Consider the following 15,114-nt stretch of genomic DNA (forward strand, 5'->3'; position numbering starts at 1 on the left):
TTCTCCTATTGAAAATTAATCGTAAATGCACATTCGACGCCATATCCCTCATTTCTTATCCAATTTTAACCGTTCCAACATCTACACACTCCACTCACTCTGGATAATTCCCAGAAATCCCGGTTTTTCAAAGCCCTATGTTCACCTCTTGCTGGAAAGTTTACACAGTTCACAATTTTCAACCAATTCCAACTATACCACCTTCAAAACCTTCCTTAGTTGGGACAATTCCTTGTTTTCCCGAAATTCCGAAATACCCATTCTTAATTCAAACATTTTTCACCCCATTTGAAAAGTTCCAACAACAATCCATTCATATCATATAGGAAAATTGTGCTCGTATCAATATTTTCACAAATTCCCAAAGTTCCAGGAAATTCCAAATCAAATGAATTGACGTATTCATAGTTATAAAATGTCCAAAATTCTCAAAATGTTGCGCCATTTAAAAACCTGATTCCGACCTTTCAACCATCGACCCACACTACTATTCACATACTTCGAACACAAAACAAGTTTCCCCAGAATTTCCCAGAATTTTCTCTCCATTGACAAGGAAATGGGAAATATACAATCGACTCCATATCCCACATTTCTCTCCCGATTTGAACCATTCCAATATCCACACACTCCACTCACTCTCGAAATTCAACCCAGCATGTTTCCTGGTTCCGAAAAATTCCCTTATTACCCACAATTACCAGGAATTTTCCCCCTCTTGACAATGAATGGGAAATAAACAATCAACTTCATAGCTCACATTTCTCATTCGATTGGAACTGTTCCAACATCCCCACACTCTACTAACCCTGGACATTCAATTCCAGTAATTCCCAGAAATTCCAATTTTCCTAAGCCCTATTTTCACCTCTTGCTGGAAAGTTTTCACACCCTACATTTACAACCAATTCCAACTGTTCCATCTTCAAAACATTTCTTAGTTGGGACAACAAAAGTCATCTTTGTTTTTGTTTACAAATTCCTGGTTTTACCCAAAATTCCAGGATTTCCAAAATACCTATTCTCAATTAAAAATGTTATTACTAGGGCTGGGCAACGATTAACATTTTTAATTGAAGTTAATCGCACTATTTCTCTGATTAATCGCGATTAACTGCATTGTATACGCAAAGCCCAATAATGAATTCAAAAGTAGTGTGTAGTGCACCTTTATTGGAATATTCTCCCACATGGACAAAAGCGCCAAAACATTTGTTGTGCAAACACAATTTAAATCAGTCCTTGTTAAACAGTAGCAGTTAAATAGCATATTTTATGAAAATCAACTCAAAAAATGTAAATACAAACATTTGAGCTTATTGCCACTGCCAGGGAGACCTAACAGGATCACACAGTTATCCTGTTTGTTATGGAAAATAAATATAATCTACATACAAATCTCTGAGCCACAATCATAACATCTGAACAGGCAATTTCTGATGTAACAGCAGAAACATTTTTTTTTATCAGGGATCTTATGTTTAAAAAAACCTATATTATAGGTAGTGGGCTGTTTTAGGGAATTTTTGATCAAATTATCTGTAGTAGAAATATTAATAATGTTGTGTTTATTCTGCATAGTGCACTTGAAATAATTATGACCATATCTAGGAGTTGATATGATGGGAATTTTCTGATTGTTTGCTTGGTGCTTGGATAAATTGAACGCATCATATACATGGTACTATATTGTGATGTTATGAGCCAGGGAAATAAAGAACTACCCTACCCAGCATTCAACAGGAGTGACGAGCATGCGCGGTAGCCCGGTATAGGTTGTGTCGCCATGACGGCATCTTGTATGTTGTGATATGCACGCTCTGAAAGCAAACGTTAAGAACTCAGCCAACACTCCTCGTCTGCATTATTCATAAATAGACAGACAAGACATATACTCCGCTGCTTCACAGGCCGCTGGATGTAGCCGGCAAAGTATTCCCATGCTAGCTAGCCGGTCTAGCAAGCACACGTCATTCAGTCCAAAACGGCCCGATCCATCCACATTCAGAATTGTCTGGCGGTCGTAAGTGATCCCGGAGTGGCCACGCTGTAAGCCAGCCATGAAATTTGCAGAATTGTCTGGTATTTTTGCCAAATGTTCCATCTTTACCAAGAGCTCCTCGGCGCCGAAGCCCGTCCGGGCGACGCCATCTTGTTAAGAAAAGGCGTTAACAAAATAAAAGCATGTAAACAACATACGCAAATGCGCGTTAAAATAATTGTTGGCGTTAATAGATTGATGAATTAACTCGTAATTAACGCATTAATTTGCCCACCCCTAGTTATTACGTTAACATTTTTCAACCGATTCTAAAAATTCCAACACCTACCCATTTGTATCATCTAGGACAATGGTGCTAGTATCACTTTTTTCACAAATCCCCAAATTTCCAGGAAATTCCCATTCAAATGTATGGCCGTATTCTAAGTTCTACAATACCCTAAATTTTCAAATAGTTTTAACCCCGATTCCAACCTTTCAACCATCTATACAAACTACTCTTCACATAAATCAAACGCAGAACATTTTTTCCCGGAATTTCACAGAATTTTCTCCCCATTGACAATGAATGGGGGAATACAGTATACAATCGACTCCTTATCCCACATTTCTCATTCGATTTGAACCGTTCCAACATCCACACACTCCACTCACCCTGGACATTCAATCCAGCATGTTTCCCGGTTCCCAAAATTACCTGATTACCCGGAATTACCAGGAATTTTCCCCTATTGAAAATTAATGGGCAATATACAAACCTCTCCACATCCCACATTTCTCACCCGATTGGAACCATTCCAACATCCACACACTCCACTCACCCTGGACATTCCAACATGTCAGTTCCACTGATGCATATCGGCGGTTTGACGGCAAACGTATTTACAGGTAAAAGTCATCGAGTGGAATAAAGAAAAGCATGTTTTTCAATGACTTGTATCCCAAAGCCATCAGAACAATCCCCAGTGCTGGTAATGACCTCCCAGCCCAGGAGGCGGCTTCTGTTGCATGCTGGATGATCACATGGCGGTCACATGACACTTTTTTTTTTTAGCAGGAAGTGGGGGCGGAGAGGGACAGCGGTGCTGATGCGTAGAGCAGAGTCCGCCCTCTTCCTCTGCAGCATCTCCTGCATGCAGCTCACACTGGCGCCCGTCCCACTCTCTCCTCCACGGCGTTCAGGGCGCCGCCTCCTCTTCCAGTAAAAACACTGTGGTCGTCGTCCAGGGGCTGGGGCGGTGGGGGGCACGTCCAGGCACAGGCACAGCATCTTGTGTGGGACCCAGCCAGGTAGGACAACTTTTCTTCTCCATCAGTTGAAGTCAACACCTTGTGCTTTGGTGTCGGAAATATAGTTCACGTAGTTCCTGAGCGACAAGATGACACATTTCGCTCCCGACAGTCTATTTTCTTCTGCGAACAAGTACTCAGCTTGATCCCTCTTCCCTCCATAGTGCTCACACACTGCTGTGGGATGGCATGTTCCACTTGTTGTCGCAAGTCAACCAATGTTGCTGTCGTAGCGCAGTTTGAAAGCGACATTTTACACCACAGGTGTGAAACTGATGGCCCGAGGTCCACGTTATATTATGTGGCCCCTCGAAAGTCGAGAAATGGTAGTCAATATGGTGGTGTAAATAATATGTAAGCCACACCCACACAATTTGAGAAGAAATAAATAGTTTTACATATATTGGCTGCACCGAAGTGTGTTAATGTTTATTTTCGTACCTTAATTGTTTCCTAACTCTGTCTGTAGCAGGGCAGTAAAACGGCTGATGAAACAAAACAGAAGTCATCGGAATGGACCCACGAGCTGCGCAAGCTCCAATCAGCTAAACACACTTGATAACTCCATGGTGACGTTTTGGTGAATTTATTGAGGAATTTGTAAAAGTGAAACAATACAAAAATAATGCCGTTGTGAGCTAATGATACAAACATATTAGCTAATGCTATACGACGCTAGCTTCGTTACACTTCATGGGCATGTAGAAATATGCATGAAAACACTCCTACGGACATCACGCATGGGACGATTTACTAAGTAAGAATTGTTTTAGGTATATTGTAAAACTTACAAACGTTGCTTGGAGTGATGTGTATGCATATAAATATAGAAATCACTCCAAGCAACGTTTGTAGGTTTTACAATATAACTAAAACAATTCTTATTCATAAACATGAATACTTATGTGTAAGTATATATATATATATATATATATGTACACAAACCCCGTTTCCATATGAGTTGGGAAATTGTGTTAGATGTAAATATAAACGGAATACAATGATTTGCAAATCCTTTTCAACCCATATTCAGTTGAATGCACTACAAAGACGAGATATTTGATGTTCAAACTCCATCCATCATCTTCCGCTTATCTGAGGTCGGGTCGCGGGGGCAACAGCCTAAGCAGGGAAACCCAGTCTTCCCTCTCTCCAGCCACTTCGTCCAGCTCTTCCCGGGGGATCCCGAGGCGTTCCCAGGCCAGCCAGGAGACATAGTCTTCCCAATGTGTCCTGGGTCTTCCCCGTGGCCTCCTACCGGTTGGACGTGCCCTAAACACCACCCTAGGGAGGCTTTCGGGTGGCATCCTGACCAGATGCCCGAACCACCTCATCTGGCTTCTTCACATCGAGAGGAGCCAGATGAGGATGTTCAAACTCCTAAACTTTATTATTTTTTTTGCATATAATAATAAACTTATAATTTCATGGCTGCAACACGTGCAGTTAGGAAAGGGCATGTTCACCACTGTGTTACATCACATTTTCTTTTAACGACACTCAATAAACATTTGGGAACTGAGGAAACTAATTGTTGAAGCTTTGAAAGTGGAATTTTTTCTGATTCTTGATTTATGTAGAGCTTCAGTCGTTCAAAAGTCCAGGGTCTCCGCTGTCGTATTATACGCTTCATAATGCGCCACACATTTTCGATGGGAGACAGGTCTGGACTGCAGGCGGGCCATGAAAGTACCCGCACTCATTTTTTACGAGGCCATGCTGTTGTAACACTTGTCTTGCTGAAATAAGCAGGGGCGTCCATGATGACGTTGCTTGGATGACAACATATGTTGTTCCAAAACCTGTATGGACCTTTCAGCCTTAATGATGCCTTCACTGATGTGTAAGTTACCCATGCCTTGGGCACTAATGCACCCCCATACCATCACAGATGCTGGCTTTTGAACTTTGCGCCTATAACAATCCGAATGGTTATTTTCCTCTTTGTTCTTGAGGACACCACGTCCTCTGTTTCCAAATATAATTTGAAATGTGGACTCGTCAGACCACAGAACACCTTTCCACTTTGCATCAGCCCATCTTAGGTGAGCTCGGGCCCAGCCAAGCCGGGGTGTTTCAGGATATTGTTAATAAATGGGTTTGGCTTTGCATAGTGGAGTTTTAACTTGCACTTATAGATGTAGCGACCAACTGTAGTCACTGAAATGTGGTGATATCCTTTACACACTGATGTCGGTTTTTGATGCAGTACTGCCAGAGGGATCAAAAGTCCGTAATATCATCGCTTATGTGCAGTGATTTCTCCAGATTCTCTGAACTTTTTGATGATTTTATGGACCTTAGATGGTAAATTCCTTGCAAAAAGCTCAATGAGAAATGTTGTTCTAAAACTGTTCGACAATTTCCTTACAAAGTGGTGACCCTCACCTCATCCTTGTTTGTGAATTACGTAGCATTTAATGGAGGCTGCTTTTATACCCAATCATGGCACCCACCTGTTCCCAATTAGCCTGCACACCTGAGGGATGTTCCATATAAGTGTTTGATGCGCATTCCTCAACTTTATCAGTTTTTTTTGCCACCTTTCCCCACTTCTTTGTCACGTGTTTCTGGCATCAAATTCTGAAGTTAATGATTATTTGCAAAAAAAAAAAAAAAAAAAGTTGATCAGTTTGAACATTAAATATGTTGTCTTTGTAGCATATTCAACTGAATATGGGTTGAAAAGGATTTGCAAATCATTGTATTCCGTTTATATTCACATTTAAGACAATTTCCCAACTCATATGGAAACGGGGTGTGGAAGTCTGCTGCTTCCGGGTTCTCGGGACCACCAAGGACTGACATGACAAGCTTCCAAGTTCGACAATATTTATTTATTGTCTCACTTCCCAATGTCACTCTCTGCCTTTCGGCATTGTCGTCTGTCCAACTCTCTCCCCCGCCGCCTCCCGCTTGCGGCCTTTTAACAGAACGACAGGTGATTAGATGAACACTTTCATCCGTGGCATCCACTCACCTGTCGCCAACCTCGAAACCGGCCCTGCCACACCCTGCTTCCCCGCAGGCGCGCAGGCCACGCCCACCACACGGGGTTTGTATATATATATATATATATATATATATATATATATATATATATATATATATATATATATATATATATACATATACACACACACATATATACATATATATATATATATATATATATATATATATATATATATATATATATATAAATATATGTATATATATATATATATATATATATATATATTATATATACTTCATAACAACATTGATTTTGATATATATATTTCATAACAACATTGATTTTGATTCATTATTATTTTTGGAGCAATGACAGCCTTTTAAATAAAAATGGTCAATAAATGAAAAGGGCCCCACTCACTCATAAGTGGTAAAAACATAAATACATTTTTTAGTTGTTTATTTTCATCCGTCAATCAAATTCGGATTGATCTGTAATTTTTTTAATCAATTTTAACATTTTCTATATAGTTTGTTTGCTCTTTTCGTCAGAGATAACATTTTTTTTGTTATGCAATATTTTCCCCAGAAAATAATTCAAAATGGAATATTGAATAGGTCAATTATTCATAGCAACATTGATTTTGATTCATTTTAATTTTTTTGAGCAATGACAGCATTTGAAATCAAAATTATCCGCGGTAAAGGGCCCCAATCATAAATGTGCTAAAAACAAGTCATACATTATTTTTTTCAGTTATTTACTTTCATCTCTCAATCAAATTCAGATCAATCTGTAATTTTCATAATTTCTTATCTTTTTTGACTAGTTTTTTATCTCTTTTCGTCAAAGAAAACATTTTTTTTGTACAGCAAACACAAAAAATATGCAATATTTTCTCTAGAATATAATTCAAAATGCAATATTGAATAGGTCAAAAATTCACAAAAACATTGATTTTGATTCTTTATTATTTTTTGAGCAATGACAGCTTGAAAATAAAATGATCAATGAATGAAAAGGGCCTCACTCATAAAAGTGGTAAAAACATAAATTATTTCTTTAGTTGTTTACTTTCATTTCTTAATCAACTTCAGATGTATATGTAATTTTTTATAATTTTAAACTGTTTAGTTTTTTTACTCTTTTCGTCAAAGAAAAAAAAAATGTTCGTTAAACACACAAAATATGCAATATTTTCCCCAGAAAAATATTTCAAAATGTCAATAATTTATAACATTGATTTTTATTCATTATTATTTTTTGAGCAAAGACATCATTTGAAATAAAAATGATCAACGAGTCAAAAGGGCCCCACTCATAAAATTGCTAAAAATAAGTCATACATTATTTTTTTCAATTGTTTACTATTCATCTCTCGATCAATTTAAGATTGATCTGTAATTTGTATGAATTTTAATCTTTTTTGTTTAGTTTTTTTGCTCTATTCGTCAAAGAAAACGTATTTTTTTACAGCAAACACACCAAATATGCAATGTTTTCCCCAGAAAAAAATTCATAACACCATTGATTTTCATTCATTTTTATTTTTTGAGCAGTGACAGTTTAAGTAAAAACAGCCTGCATGACATATTTGTGTAATTAGAGTCATCTTGGCAACTTTCCCTTGTTATATTTGACCGGTTTGCTCTTTTATTCCATTTATTACAAACCACGTTTCCATATGAGTTGGGAAATTGTGTTGGATGTAAGTATAAACGGAATACAATCATTTGAAAATCCTTTTCAACCCATATTCAGTTGAATATGCTACAAAGACAACATATTTGATGTTCAAACTGATAAACCTTTTTTTTTTGTGCAAATAATCATTAACTTTAGAATTTAATGCCAGCAACATGTGACAAAGAAGTTGGGAAAGGTGGCAATAAATAATGATAAAGTTTAGGAATGCTCATCAAACACTTATTTGGAACATCCCACAGGTGTGCAAGCTAATTGGGAACAGGTGGGTGCCATGATTGGGTATAAAAGCAGCTTTCATGAAATGCAAAGTAATTCACAAACAAGGATCGGGTAAGGGTTACCACTTTGTAAGCAAATTGTCGAACAATTTTGGAACAACATTTTTCAACGAGCTATTGAAAGGAATTTAGGGATTTTACCAACTACGGTCCGTAAAATCATCGAAAGGTTCAGAGAATCTGGAGAAATCACTGCACGTAAGCGATGATATTATAGACCTTTGATCCCTCAGGAGGTACTGCATCCAAAACCCACATCATGAACACTTCAGAAAACCACTGTCACTAAATAAAGTTGGTCGCTACATCTGTAAGTGCAAGTTAAAACTCTACTAGGCAGAGCGAAAGCCATTTATCATCAACACCCGGGAACGCCACCGGCTTCGCTGGGCCCGAGCTCATCTGATGCAAAGTAGAAAAGTGTTCTGTGGTCTGACAAGTCCACATTTCAAATTACATTGGAAACTGTGGACGTGGTGTCCTCCGGAACAAAGAGGAAAATAACCATCCGGATTGATAAAGGCGCAAAGTTCAAAAGCCAGCATCTGTGATGGTATGGGGGTGCATTAGTGCCCAAGGCATGGGTAACTTACACATCTGTGAAGGCACCATTAATGCTGAAATGTACATACAGGTTTTGGAACAATATATGCTGCCATCCAAGCAACGTTATCATGGACGCCCCTGCTTATTTCACCAAAACAATGCCAAGCCACGTGTTATGTTATATATATATATACATATATATATATATATAGTCGTGGTCAAAAGTTAACATACACTTAGAACATTATGTAATGGCTGTCTTGAGTTTCCAATCATTTCTACAACTCTTTTATTTTTTGTGATAGTTTGATTGAAGCACATACTTGATGGTCACAAAAAACATTCATGAAGTTTGCTACTTTTATGAATTTATTATGGGTCAATTGAAAATGCGAGCAAATGTGCTGGGTCAAAAGTATACATACAGCAATGTTAATATTTGCTTACATGTCCCTTGGTAAGTTTCACTGCAATAACGTGCTTTTAGTAGCCATCCACAAGCTTCTGCTTGAATTTTTTGACCACTCCTCTTGACAAAATTGGTGCAGTTCAGCTAAATGTGTTGCTTTTCTGACATGGACTTGTTTCTTCAGCATTGTCTACACGTTTAAATCAGGAGTTTGGGAAGGCTTTACCACTTTTGATGTGTGTTTGGGGTCATTTTCCTGTTGGAACACCCAATTGCGCCCACAACCCAAACTCCACGCTGATGATTTTAGGTTTGCAAGCGTTGTATACTTGCCGTTTCACAGGTTCACACGCTGGAAGTCAGTTGCGCAGAATTGACAGAGTTTTACAGCTCTCCAATAGATATGTTCGTTAGACTTTTCAGTTGCTCCAATCCTCCTCCACCTCCTCCTCCTGCACCCAGCTGCTCACTGTTAAAAACAACAGAGGATTAGATCAACACGTACCACCTGTGAAATCTAATCACCTGCCAGCTGTGTCTCGCCGTCAGCAAATGCCCCTCCCTTGCCCGATGGTGCCCTCCCCAGCACCATGGACAGCGGTGGTGACTCTTTCTCCAACTGACAGCGCTAGCCCATCTCTCCCCACAAGGTTGTCCTGAAGAATTTGGAGGTAAACCTCCTTTTTCCATTGTCCCATTTAAAGCACCAGTTCCATTGGCAGCAAAACAGGTCCAGAGTATAATACTACCACCATGCTTGGCAGTAGGGATAGTGTTCCTGGGATTGAAGGTCTTGCCTTTTGTCCTCCAAACATATTGCTGGGTATTGTGGCCAAACAGCCAAATTTTTGTTTCCTCTGACCACAGAACTTTCCTGCAGAAGGTTTTATATTTGTCGATGTGATGTCATGGATGTCACAACCCTTTTTAAATCCCGCCTGTATTGTGAGGATGTGTCTTCATGTGGACATGAAAATACTAGGACCAGCTCCATTTAACCTATCTGAGTGTGTGTTAGTGTGTGTGTGTCACCCATTGGCGACCTGCAGACACAGGCTTCATGTTGCATGTGTGTGTGTGTGTGTGTGTGTGTGCGTGGGGGGAGGGGGGGGAGGGGGGGACTTCACCTTGCTGGCTGCATGCATTTAATGTGACCTCGCGGCCCAGCAGCAGTCTGGCCCATCACCTTTGTTGAATGTCAGAGCTGCCATCCATCTCTTGGCTTTGCTGACTTTTCCCGTGTGAAACCTCTTTGATCCTCTGCTTGTCTCCCGTGGTGAGGTCCGGTCTTGCTGTAGCGCACAACTCCGCTTTGTGGTGTGTTGCTGAGAAAACAATTTGTCTTCTAAAAGTCACGGGGCCATCAAAAAATCCAGATAATTAATGAGGGCACCTCCTGATGTAAAATATGACTCCACAAGGTGACAGTAGCTGCATGTGGAGCATGTGAGTGAGCAAATATTTACATATATTGTATACACAAATAAGTAATGTATGTTACAAAAATACTTCCAAAGATTGCAGATGAATAGATATGATCAAAATAGTATCAATCTCACGGAGATTCCTGAGCCATTTTGTGAGATAATGAAGAAGTGATGTAGATTAGGAACCACAGATCCCTACCCCACCAACAACATTGATGATCAAGCAGACTTTGTGAGAGCCAACAAAATATGGCACCACTATGGACTGGACTCTCACACTAATATGTTAGAACCACTATGGACTGGACTCTTGCACTATTAACTAGATCCACTATAGACTAGACTCTCACTCTATCATGTTAGATCCACTATGGACTGGACTCCATCCATCCATCCATCCATTTTCTACCGCTTATTCCCTTTCGGGGTTGCGGGGGGCGCTGGCACCTATCTCAGCTACAATTGGGCGGAAGGCGGGGTACACCCTGGACAAGTCGCCACCTCATCGCAGGGCCAACACAGAAAGACAGACAACATTCACACTCACATTCACACACTAGGGCCGATTTAGTGTTTCCAATCAACTTATCCCCAGGTGCATGTCTTTGGAAGTGGGAGGAAGCCGGAGTACCCGGAGGGAACCCACGAATTCACGGGAAGGACATGCAAACTCCACACAGAAAGATCCTCAGCCTGGATTTGAACCAAGGACTGCAGGACCTTCGTATTGTGAGGCAGACGCACTAACCCCTCTGCCACCGTGAAGCCCTGGACTGGACTCTCACAATATTATGTTGGATTCACTATGGACTGGACTCTCACACTAATATGTTAGATCCACTATGGACTGGACTCTGACAATATTATGTTAGATCCACTATGGACTGGACTCTCACACTATTATGTTTGATCCCCTATGGACTGGACTCTCACACTATTATGTTAGATCCACTATGGACTGGACTCCGACAATAGTATGTTAGATCCACTATGGACTGGACTCTCACACTATTATATTAGATCCACTATGGACTGGACTCTCACATTATCATATTAGATCCACAATGGACAGGACTCTCACTATTATGTTAGATCCACTATGGGCTGCATCCCCACACTATTTGTAGAAGTCTCCTCATTGGGTTCTTTTGGACCAATATGACATTCGACACCCGCCGCTGTGGATTTCCAATTGTCTTTTATTTTTGTCTTGTTCTTTTCAGCCTCTGATGCTTCTCAGCAGTCTTTATCTCGTTGCCTTTTTTTTGTGCTTTTCAGCAGCATGTGTGTCGCGCATCCATTGCCCATCAGTCCCCCTCATGGTCTCCGATGCTGCTAATAGACAGGTGATTAGATAACTCGTTCCAGCTGATAAAAATCTCCTCACTGGTCAGTTGCTTCACAGCTGGCTCATGCACATGCCCTACCCACAGGGAACGCGTGGACCACGCCCCTTCCACACTATACACTATTATTTTAGATCCACTATGGACTGGACTCTCACACTATTACGTTAAATCCACTATGGACTGGATTCTCTTACTATTATGTTAGATCCACTATGGACTGGACTCCCACACTGTTATGTTAGATCCACTATGAACTGGACTCTCACACTATTACATTAAATCCACCATGGACTGGACTCTCATGCTATTATGTTAGATTCACTATGGACTGGACTCTCACACTATTACATTAAATCCACCATGGGCTGGACTCTCACACTATTATGTTAGATCCACTATGGACTGGATTCTCACACTATTACATTAAATCCACCATGGACTGGACTCTCACACTATTATGTTAGATCCACTATGGATTGGACTGTCACAATATTATGATAGATCCACTATGGATTGGACTCTCACATTATTATGTTAGATCCACTACGGACTGGACTATGGACAGTGCAGAAAGATATGAAAATCCCATTGGTTTTTATCCCAATGAGAGCAGATATTGTACAGTAAGTGATAGTGTATTTTTATGTTGTTGACAAAATTAGCATTCATCAATGTGCCCACCAAAGTTATTCTGTTGATTGATTGGTTTGATTGATTGAAACTTTTATTAGTAGATTGCACAGTTCAGTACATATTCGGTACAATGGACCACTAAATGGTAACACCCGAGTAAGTTTTTCAACGTAATTCAATTCATGGTTAATATTTAAAATGACCGAAATATAATAAATATTACATGTTTTCACGAATGTATCTGTTCCTACATTGCATACTGTGGAGAGACGGAGCCGACGAGCCGATAGCGGGCGGAGGAAAGCAGCATCCCTAGATGGAGGTGAGAAGGCGGGGCGTGCGGCGCACAGAGGAGGCGTGTCGCACTCGGAGCCGCACGGTAGCAACAATCAGCGCACACCACAAAGCTGCGCGCAATCCCGTTATCTGCTCCTCCAGCATAAACAGGGGGAAGGAGGAACAGAGGAAGGAGAGTAGGAGAAGGAACCCACTGGAGGAGACCGACCACGACCAACGAACAAGCGATCAGACCGAGAGACGATGCGACCCCGCAACAGACGCAAACCCTGGACACCGCAAGGTGCACCGCAGACAGAAGCAGGAAACGCCCGCGCACTGCAAAGTGCCGCAAAAGCCAGGCAAGACTTAACAAATATTGAAATAATAAAAGAAAGTCAAGCCTGCTATGATGCGTCCTGTATCCATCGTCACCACAACCCACACATGGACGGTAGGAAGCCCGTCACACATACATACCTACAGCATGTTACGAAACATGTTTTTTTTCTGTGGGGTTTTATTGGCAAATAAGTCAATACCCATTACATTGTTAGCCACCTCTTGCTAGCAATTTGTTGCTACTCAGAGTGCACAGAAAAGAGACACATGTGTTCTAACTTGCACAACATCACCTTCTAGCACTTGTTGCAGGTGTCTCGCCTATGAAGCACCTAAATGATATAGCTGCGTTTGTTATAGCTTGGCTTTTTACTGTTGCCCATGTCATTAAACCTCTCGATCTCCAGAAAAATCACCTTCCTCTCGTTTTTCTTCAATGTGAATACAAACATTTAAAATAGTTTTTTACCAGGAAATCACGTGTTGACGTCTAGAGCACAATCTTTCTGCCTTGTCGGAAGTCTGCGCTCTGAGTGACAATCTCCATGTATATACACATATAAACAAAAGAGTATATACACATATACATACAAACATATATATACAGCATATGCATAAACACACATACTTATATATACAGTATATTATATATATATATATATATATATATATATATATATATATATATATATATATATATATATATATATATATATATATATAAGTGTGTGGTGTGTGTGTATATATATACTGTATACATTCATATGTATATGTATATATTAGCTATATATATATATATATATATATATATGTATATATAACCATATACAGTATATGTATGTGTGATGAGGTGGCGACTTGTCCAGGGTGTACACCGCATTCCGCCTGAATGTAGCTGAGATAGGCTCCAGCACCCCCGCGACCCCAAAAGGGACAAATGGTACAAAATAAATGGATATATACAAACCCCGTTTCCATATAAGTTGGGAAATTGTGTTAGATGTAAATATACACGGAATACAATGAATATCAAATCATTTTCAACCCATATTCAGTTGAATATTCTACAAAGACAAGATATTTGATGTTCAAACTCATAAACTTTATTTTTTTTTTTTTGCAAATAAAAATTTACTTTGAATTTCATGGCTGCAACACGTGCCAAAGTAGTTGGGAAAGGGCATGTTCACCACTGTGTTACATCACCTTTTCTTTTAACAACACTCAATAAACATTTGGGAACAGAGGAAACTAATTGTTGAAGATTTGAAAGTGGAATTCTTTCCCATTCCTGTTTTATGTAGAGCTTCAGTCAGTCAACAGTCCGGGGTCTCCGCTGTAGTATTTTATGCTTCATAATGCACCACACATTTTCAATGGGAGACAGGTCTGGACTGCAGGCGGGCCAGGAAAGTACCTGCACTCTTTTTTTACAAAGCCACGCTGTTGTAACACGTGACTAATGTGGCTTGGCATTGTCTTGCTGAAATAAGCAGGGGCGCCCATGAAAAAGACAGCTCTTAGATGGCAGCATATGTTGTTCCATAACCTGTATGTACCTTTCAGCATTAATGGTGCCTTCACAGATGTGTAAGTTACCCATGCCTTGGGCACTAATGCACCCCCATACCATCACAGATGCTGGCTTTTGAACTTTGCGTCGATAACAGTCTGGATGTTTCGCTTCCCCTTTGGTCCGAATGAGACGATGTCGAATATTTCCAAAAACAATTTGAAATGTGGACTCGTCAGACCACAGAACACTTTTCCACTTTGCATCAGTCCATCTTAGATGATCTCGGGCCCACAGAAGCCGGCGGCGTTTCTGGATGTAGTTGATAAGTGGCTTTCGCTTTGCATAGTAGAGCTTTAACTTGCACTTACAGATGTAGCAACAAA

The 15,114-nt window shown here is 40.0% G+C and overlaps 1 protein-coding gene across 2 annotated transcripts in view; it reads left to right on the forward strand.

Moving 5' to 3' along the window:
* The first annotated feature begins 3,163 nt into the window (after nt 1–3,163).
* Nucleotides 3,164–15,114, forward strand: part of LOC133541975 (rap1 GTPase-activating protein 1-like) — a 397,810-nt gene continuing 385,859 nt past the window's right edge. Inside the window, exon 1 of one of the 2 annotated variants that reach the window (XM_061885745.1) lies at nt 3,164–3,292. The gene's annotated coding sequence lies outside the window, so the exon portion shown is untranslated. The remainder of the gene's footprint in view (nt 3,293–15,114) is intronic. The other variant, XM_061885754.1, reaches the window with a different exon arrangement.

The sequence above is a fragment of the Nerophis ophidion genome, linkage group LG02 (genome assembly GCF_033978795.1).
Source record: "Nerophis ophidion isolate RoL-2023_Sa linkage group LG02, RoL_Noph_v1.0, whole genome shotgun sequence".
In the NCBI taxonomy this organism is placed as follows: Eukaryota; Metazoa; Chordata; class Actinopteri; order Syngnathiformes; family Syngnathidae; genus Nerophis; species Nerophis ophidion.